The following is an 8,879-nucleotide window of genomic DNA, read 5'->3' on the forward strand; positions in this document are numbered from 1 at the left end:
ATTCCGTCTCCATAGCAAGCTTTACCCTTGCACGTAAACAAATGACCCACTCTCGAGCTGTGAAAGCCGTGGAGGCTCTCTCTCTGTGAACATTGCCCATAGCGAGGCTTGGTTGAGCCGGACATCACAGAGATCATGTTCTGAGACTGACCAAACTGTGAAACATGCCATTAGGTCAGTGTGTTTCCCAAGGATGAGGTCCACACCACGATCACTGAATCATTGGGGGTTTCTTTTCCTCTGCAACTTGGGTGAAAATCAGCAACTCTGGACTTGCTCAGGAATGTTCTACACCAAAACTGAACCTATTGTCTGTCTGTATCTATGTGTCTTTCTCGCTGTGTGTCTGTCTCTATCTCTCTCAGAGTACAGAAGATATTGCTAAACAACTCTAAAATGGCAAAACTAACGTGTTTTTTTATTGTCCTAAAGATTCCCTTCTCTATCCAAAATGTGAATTATTTCAGCCAAGCAGCTTCTATTTTAAAAAGGCAGCTGATGTGTCTCCTATTAATGTTTTTGGCAAACGCAAAGTATTCCGGTAAGTTCGAGGGAGCTGAAAGTGATCCATGCTAAAAGGTCCAAAGATTCTCTCCAGATAAGTAGTGTTCAGCCTCTCAGTGTTTCCAGATTGCTTTCCTCCTCCTGTGAGAACTTTCCTTTGGAAAACCCTCTCTCATCTGACCGTACTCCTCTCTGACCCCATAACATCAGAAATACTTTTTTTCTAAACTTAACTTCATCTACACTGTTGATAGCTGCCGAGGCTTAGGAAGTTCCAGTGTCACACAATATGGAAATTGGTGGAGCAATCAGATAATGCAGGATGTAGTAGTACTTCACTATTCTCAACGCCTGCCAAAGATGGTCAATGCCACTTCATCAAAAAAAAAAAAGCAGTCTTGAGAACTTGACATCTTTATTCCCTTAAGTTGCAAATCTAAGACCCCAAATTTCCATAATCAGTGAAGTTGGCAATCAAAGGTCCTGGCATTGGGCTAACTGCCCATGTCACCTGGAAGGGGCCACTCACTCAGCCAGTATACTGTTCAGTCCAGGGTTCCATGGCTACTAACTCTGCAGGTAGGGTTATAGGATCCCTTTAAAAGACAAATCCCTAACCAATGCTAATGGTCACCTTCCAATTCCACTCTGCTATCTGGTATCCTTCCCAGTCACCTTCCAATTCCTATCTGCTATCTTCTGTTATCTTCCTATGACCCTCTTTATCTCTTCTCCTGTCTCCCCCACTCAGCTTCTCAAACCGTGTCAGAAAATCTAAAGTTCATGGACATTTAAGATTTGTGTTGCATTGCTCAGGGTTACATCTCCATAGCGAGCTTTCCCCTTCCATGTAAACAAATGAACGACTGACTCTATACCTGTGAAAGCCATCAAGGCTCTCTCTCTGTGAACTCTTTCCATATCCAGGATCAGTTGCCCGGGACTTCACTGAGATCTTTTTCTGGGAATGACCAAATGTACAAACACCCCATCAAGACGGAGTGTTTCCCAAGGATGAGGTCCACCACCACATATGCTGAATCCCCTGTGGGTTTCAGATTTATGCCTTTGGGAGTTTATCCCCATCCACTATTCAGACACATGTATCGCCTCCACTTTTTGGGAATTTTTTGTTCTCCAATTGTCAATGAGTTTAGCCTGACTATGTATTTCAATATGTTGGATACCGGGCCTCCTTCAGCCACCTCCCTTATTCCCTTATGTTTCAGGGAATCTAGTGGTTACTTATACCATACAAAAACAGTTTCATGCCTTTTTTGTTGTAATGTCAAATACCCTAAGAAGTACATCAATGGAATAAAAAAAATCACATTACAGTTTTAAAAAGGTGAGTTTTCCATGGGTAATTTCTTCCAGGAAGGTTTAAATTCCATTTCTTAGATTGGATTGAAAAATCATCGGAATGCAGGTACTTGGGTACATGAGATGATGTCAGCAGCAGAACAGAGTTCATTAGGCAGAGACAGCATCCTCTGGATGTGATATGCATTTATCCTAGCCTACACTATGCCTCGGCCTGTCTCTGTCTTTCTGTCTCTCATTTCATTCTCTAACCCTCTCTATCACTGACTGTCTCTGTCTGTGTCTCATTGTATCTGTCTCTCACTGTCTGTGTCTATGTATATGTCTCTACACCCTGGGGGGAGTCTATAACTCTACCTACATTGTAATGTGCTTGCCAGCTACACTAAGCCAAAGTCTCTTTCTCTTTCTCTCTCTTTCTCTTTTTCTCTCTCTCTCCCTCCCCCCCTCTCTCTCTCTCTCTTATCTAGTACGGAAGAGCATGCTAAACCTCTCTACAATGGCAAATTTAAGGTGCATTTTTCTTGGAAAAAATATACCCATCCCATTCCAAAATGTGAATGCATTTAGCCATATCGCTTCTATCATAAAGAGTCACATACAGTGTCTCCAATTTATGTTTTTGGTAAACCCAAAATACTCCTGTTTGTCTCAGCAATCGGAATAGGACCATGCAAAGAGTTCCAAAAATGTTGCTCTCCTGATAATTCAGCCTCTCAATTATCACAGATTCCTTTCCTGCTCATCCAGTATCTCTCTCTGGGAGATCCTGCTCATGACACCTGGAAGCGTGCACTCACTCAGTCACTACTCTGTTCAATCCAGGGTTCCATGGGTACTAAATCTGCAGGCAGGGTTATAGGATCCCTTTAAAATACAGATCCCTACACACTCCTGATATCTTACTCTCTCTATCACCTTGCAATTCCAAATGCTATCCGCTAACTGCTATCTGGTATCTTCCTATGACCATCTTCATCTCTCTCCGGTGTCTCCCACTCACCCTCTCCAAACATGTCAGCAAATCTAAAATTCATAGACACTCTAAGGCTTGTGTTCCATTGCTCAGGATTTTGTATCCAAATCAAGCTTTCCCCTTCCACTTAAACAAATGACCATCTCTGAAGCTGTCAAAGCCATGGAGGCTCTCCATAACCAAGCTTGGTTGAGCGGCGCATCACAGAGATATTTTTTGGGGAATTATCAAATGTTAAAAACCGCCATCAGATTGGTGTGTATCCCAAGGAGAATGCCCACCACCACATTTGCTGAATCACATGTGGGTTTCAGATTTATGTCTTTGGGAGTTTCTTCCCTCCACTCTTCGGACCCCTGTGTTGTCTCAACTCTTCTGGCATTTTCTGTTTCCCATTTGTTGATGAGTTAAGGCTGACTCCATCTTTTGAGATGTTGGGTATCAAGCCTCCTTCAGCCACCCATATTGGAATTGCATCTTATGTTTAAGGGAATATAGCAGTTAGTTTTACCGTGGATAAAACGTTTAATTCCTTTTGTGGCATAATGTCAAACACCCTAAGAAGTACATCAATGGACTAAGAAAATGAAACATATCATATTAGTGTAAAAAAGGTGAGTTTTCCATGGTCAGCTTCTTCCAGGATTGTTTAAATTCTATTTCTTAAATTAGATTGAAGGATCATTGGACTAAAGGTACTTGGGTGAATGAGATGATGTCAGCAGCAGGACAGAGTTCAATACGCAGAGAAATCATCATCCATAAATATATTGGGAGCCAGCACTGGACCTGGTATTCACTTCTCTCAGCCTACACTAAGCCTTGGTATGTCTGTGTGTTTCTCTGTCTGCTTGTCTGACTTATCAGTACCTACCTCTCTATCACTCATTTTCTCTGTCTCTGTGAATCTCTGTCTCTCACTGTCTCTGTCTCTCTGTATATATCTGTACATCCTGGTGGGCCTCTATAAATCTACCTACTTTGCACTGGACCTGCCTGCTACATTAAGCCCCCCTCTCTCTCTATCTCTCTGTCTCTCTCTCTCTTTCTCTCTCACGTTCATTCTTTCTCTGACACTCACGGGGCTTCTGTCTTTGCCTCTGCAACTTGGGTGAATTTCACCATCTCTGGACTTGCTCAGGAATGTTCTCCACCAAAATTGAATCTTTTGTCTATCTGTATCTATGTGTCTTTCTCGCTGTGTGTCTGTCTCTCTCTCTCTGTCAGAGTACAGAAGAGATTGTTAAACCACTGTAAAATGGGAAAAGTAAAGTGCTTTTTTATTGTACTAAAAATATCGTTCTCTATCCTAAATATGAATGCTTTCAGCCAAGTTGCTTCTATTAAAAAAAGGCAGCTGATGTGTCTTTAATTTATGTTATTGACAAGCACAAAGCATTCCTGAAAGTTCCAGGGAGCTGAATTCCACCCATGCAAAAAGGTCCAAACATTCACTCCAGATAAATAGTGTTCAGCCTCTCAGTGATTCCAGATTTCTTTCCTTCTCCTCTGAAAACTTTCCCTGGGCAAACCCTCCCTCATCTGACCATACTCCCCTCTGACATGAGAACTTCACAATTACTTTTTTTCTAAAATTAACTTCATCTCCTACACTTCTTAGGATGCCCCAGACAGTGTCACACAATCTGGAAATCTGTGGAGCCATCATGTAATAAAGGATGTGGTCGTACCTTGCTATTCTCAACGCCCCAAAATTGGTCAATGCCACTTCATAAAAAAGAAGCGGTCTTGAGATCTTGACATCCTTATTCCCTAAGTTGCAAATCTAAGATCTCAAATTTCCATAATCAGTAAAGTTTGGAATGAAAGTTCCTGGCATTGTGCTAACTGCCCATTTTACCCGGAAGGGTGCATTTGCTCACCCACTGCTCTGTTCAGTCCTGGGTTCCATGGGTACTAAATCTGCAGGCAAGCTTATAGGACCCCTTTAAAAGACAGATCCCTACCCACTCCTGACGTCTTATTCTCTGTCACCTTCCAATTCCTCTCTTCTATCTGCTATCTGGTAACTTCCTCTGATCCTCTTCAACTTTTCTTCTGTCTCCCACATTCACATTCTTCAACATTGTCAGAAAATCTAAAGTACATGTACATTTTAAGATTCGTGTTCCATTGTTCAGGGTTCCATTTCCATACCGAGTTTTTCCATTCTACGTAAACAAATGACCAACTCTGGAGCTGTGAAAGCCATGGACGCTCTCTCTGTGTGTGCATCCCTCGATACCAAGGCTTGGTTTAGTGGTACATCATGGAGATATTTTTCTGGCACTGACCAAACGTTGAAACACCACATCAGGTCGGTGTGTTTCCCAAGGATGAAGTCCACCACCACCTTCGCTGAATCACGTGTGGTTTTCAGATATAGACCTTTTGGAGTTTCTCTCCCTTCACAGTTCAGAACCCTGTAGTCTCAACACTTCGGGCATATTTGTTCCACAATTGTCGATGAGTTAAACCTGACATTCTGAGATGTTGGGTACCGACACTCTTCAGCCACCTCCATTGGAATTATATCTTATGTTTAAGGGAATCTAATGGTTACTGTTACCGTGGAAAAAAAGTTTAATGCCTTTTATGTGGAGGAATGTAAAATACCCTAAGGTGAGTTTTCCATGGGTAATTTCTTCCCGGAAGGTTTCAATTCCATTTCTTAGCTAAGCTTGAAAAATCATTGGAATGCAGATACTTGGGTGAATGAGATGATGTCAGCAGCAGGACAGAGTTCATTAGTCAGAGACAGCATCCTCCAAGAGTATATTGGGAGGCTGTTTCGGGATGTGATATGCCCTTATCCTAGCCTACACTAAGCCATGGCCTGTCTCTGTGTCTGTATGTCCCTCATTGTACTCTAACACTTTCTATCACGCACTGTCTCTGTGTATCTCTGTCTCTCACTGTCTGTGTCTATGTTTATATCTCTACAGACTGGGTGGGTATCTCTAATTCTACCTACCTTGCAATGTGGTTGCCGGCTACAGTAATCCAAAGTCTCTTAAGTCTCTTTCTATTTTGCTCTCTCATATCTCTCTCTCTCTCTCTCTCTCTCTCTCTCTCTCTCTCTCTCTCTCTCTCTCTCTCTCCCTCTCTGTCTGGTCCTCTGTTTTTAGCTCTACACCTTGTGTGAATACAAGGATCTATACTTGTTCTGGATTGGTCTCCAACTAAATGAGCTTTTATCTGTCCTTTTGTATGTGTCCTTCTCTCTCTCTCTCTCTCTCTATCTATCTATCTATCTATCTCTCACTCTCTGTCCATCTCTATCTCTGTCTTTCTGTCTCTCTGTTCTAGTACTGAAGAGCATGCTAAACATCTCTACACTGGCAAAGTTAAGGTGCTTTTTTATTGGATGAAATATACCCTTCCATTTCTAAAATTAGAATGCTTTCAGCCAAGTCACTAATATCACAAAGAGGCACCTGATGTGTCTGCAATTTATGTTTTTGGTAAACCCAAAACATTCCTGTAAGTTCCAGGGATCTGAATGGGACCCATGCAAAGAGTTCCAAAAATGATGCACACCTGATAATTAGTATTCAGCCTCTCAATGATCGCAGAGTCAATTCCTGCTCACCTGGGATGTCTCTCTAGGAGATCTTGCAGATGACAACTGGATGTGTGCACTCACTCAGTCACTACTCTGTTCATTGCAGGGTTTCATGGGTACTAAGTCTGCATGCAGGGTTATAGCACCCCTTTAAAAAACAGATCCCTACACACTGCTGATGTCTTTTTCTCTCTGTCAACATCCAAAACCAAACTTGCTATCTGCTAATTGCTATCCGGTATCTTCCTCTGACAATCTTCATCATTCCTCCTGTCTCCCCCACTCACCCTCTCCAAACATGTCAGAAAATCTAAGGTTCATGTACATTCTAAGGTTCGTGTTCCATTGCTCAGGATTCCATCTCCACAATGAGATTTCCTCTTCCACTTAAACAAATGACCAATTCTGGAGCTTTCAAAGCCATGGAGACTCTCTCTATGTGAATTCTATCCATACCCAGGCTCGGTTGAGTGGCACATCACAGAGACCTTTTTTTGGAATTGACCAAATGTGAAACAACCCATCAGAGCGATGTGTATCCCAAGGATGAGGCCCACCACCACATTTGCTGAATCACCTGTGGGTTTCAGATTTATGCCTTTGGGAGTTTCTACCCTCTTGGGAACCAAAATCTTTCTGCTATGGAATATTTTGTGATCCCACCATTGGTTTCACTAAACATGAACAACGGAAAGCTCTGGCCCACTATTGTATTGTTAATGGTAGTAAGGCTACTATTGTTTACCATTGCCTCAGGGTAATATGCCTCCAATTTGAATCTCTGCAGGCCTAAGCATCTGAAGAGGCCCTCACCTGGGCCGAGGTGAGATATGTGTGAGTGACTGGGGAGGACAGTGGAGTGAGGAGCAAGTGACCAGAAGAGAGAGGAGAAAAAAGGAGAGATGGTTCCCTGGTGGTCATGACAGGATGGTTAAGGAACACCAGAAAAGATGGCTAATAAAGAAATGAATCTAGTTATACAACATGGAACTGAGAGCTCTCTGATGATGACAAGATGCCTGTGTTTGGTCTTTATCCTTGCTGAGTTGCTAGGAGTTTCCACTTCCACATACTCCTAATAAGGGCGAACCTCATGGGTTAAGGCTGAAACATGCAGGGTCACAACAAATTGGCACCGAAATGCGGGACGTGAATATGCGGGAAGAAGCCAAGGACACCACGAAGTAATGGATAAGGCACAGGCTTAGACACTTTAAAGAGATAGTCATTGAGGTTGAACCGGTTGGAGAAGAAGCACGCACAGGAAAAATAAGAAAGAATTGACAGAATGTGGTGAGTGAGCAACGTTAAGTCAGGAATAAAACTGAATATAATTGTAGAAATAGGATTATAATATATATATTATGAGGAAGACGTCAGCCAGCAGCTGACAGAAAAGATAAATTGGGTTATTTAACCCTTAAAGCAGAAATGTGCACAAAATATATATAAGACGAAAATATCTGCCAGCAGCTGACAAGAATAGGTAGAGAGGTATATTTAGCCCTTAATTTAAGAGAAAATTGCACAAAGAAGAGGTGAGACTAAAATATCAGTCAGGTGATGAAGTAGTAAAATGTAATGTGTTAAACTCCAGAATGAAAAATGCAGGTAATTGTAAATATGAAACAGAAAATTAGCCAGATGGTAAAGAGAAGTAATTTAGCCTTGAAAGTAAAAATGTATATAGTTACAGAAATCAGGCAGGTAATTGTTAGTCAGATGATTGTATATTTATTTACTTGGGTATAGTTTAACAGCCGGGAGAGCTAAAACAAATGAAAGCAAATACAGGAGATTTTAGAGTCTATAAGTTTTAAAAGGATCCTTCCAGCTTGCAAAAGCAACCGCCATGATGCAGCATTTCTAGTTGTGCAGGAACTTGGGGAGACATACCTCTGGCCTCGCATACAAGTAGGCCCTCTGGAGATATCTAGGAATGTAATGGAGTACAGAAAACTCTGAGCCTACTAAGGGGCAGCTGGATGGTAAAGAATATACAGGAGCAATGATTGGGATCAGCAGTTAGAGAGAGTTAATAACTACCAAGATGGAGGGAGCCTTCACCTCATTCCTTCATTTTGAACTGGGAATACAGAAAGGCAAATACTCAATGGTAAAATTCAGCAAGAGCTAAGAGACTTGGAAATTTTAGTGAAACTGTTTACAGGAGATAAGAAATATACAGGTTTCCTTGGATCAGAGAGAGTCACAGAGGAACATAGCAGTGTATGTGTGCCAATAACTTTCAAACAGATAAAGGAACTGAAACTGGCTTGTGTCAAGTATGGATCAACAGCAATTTTTACCCAGAGGATGATAGGGAATATTGCTGTAGAAACCTCACTCCTAGGAAATTGAAAGCGGGTAGCCAAGGCCTGCCGGTCAGGAGGAGATTTGCTATAGAGAGCAGGCAGGGACTTAGGGAGTTAGTTCAGAATTGGTTTCTAGGCCTGTGTGGACATGATCCAAAAAGGTTAGATAAACAGGTATTGTAGCTTTGATTGTGAA

Source organism: Cricetulus griseus, unplaced genomic scaffold (assembly GCF_003668045.3).
Source record: "Cricetulus griseus strain 17A/GY unplaced genomic scaffold, alternate assembly CriGri-PICRH-1.0 unplaced_scaffold_33, whole genome shotgun sequence".
NCBI lineage: Eukaryota > Metazoa > Chordata > Mammalia > Rodentia > Cricetidae > Cricetulus > Cricetulus griseus.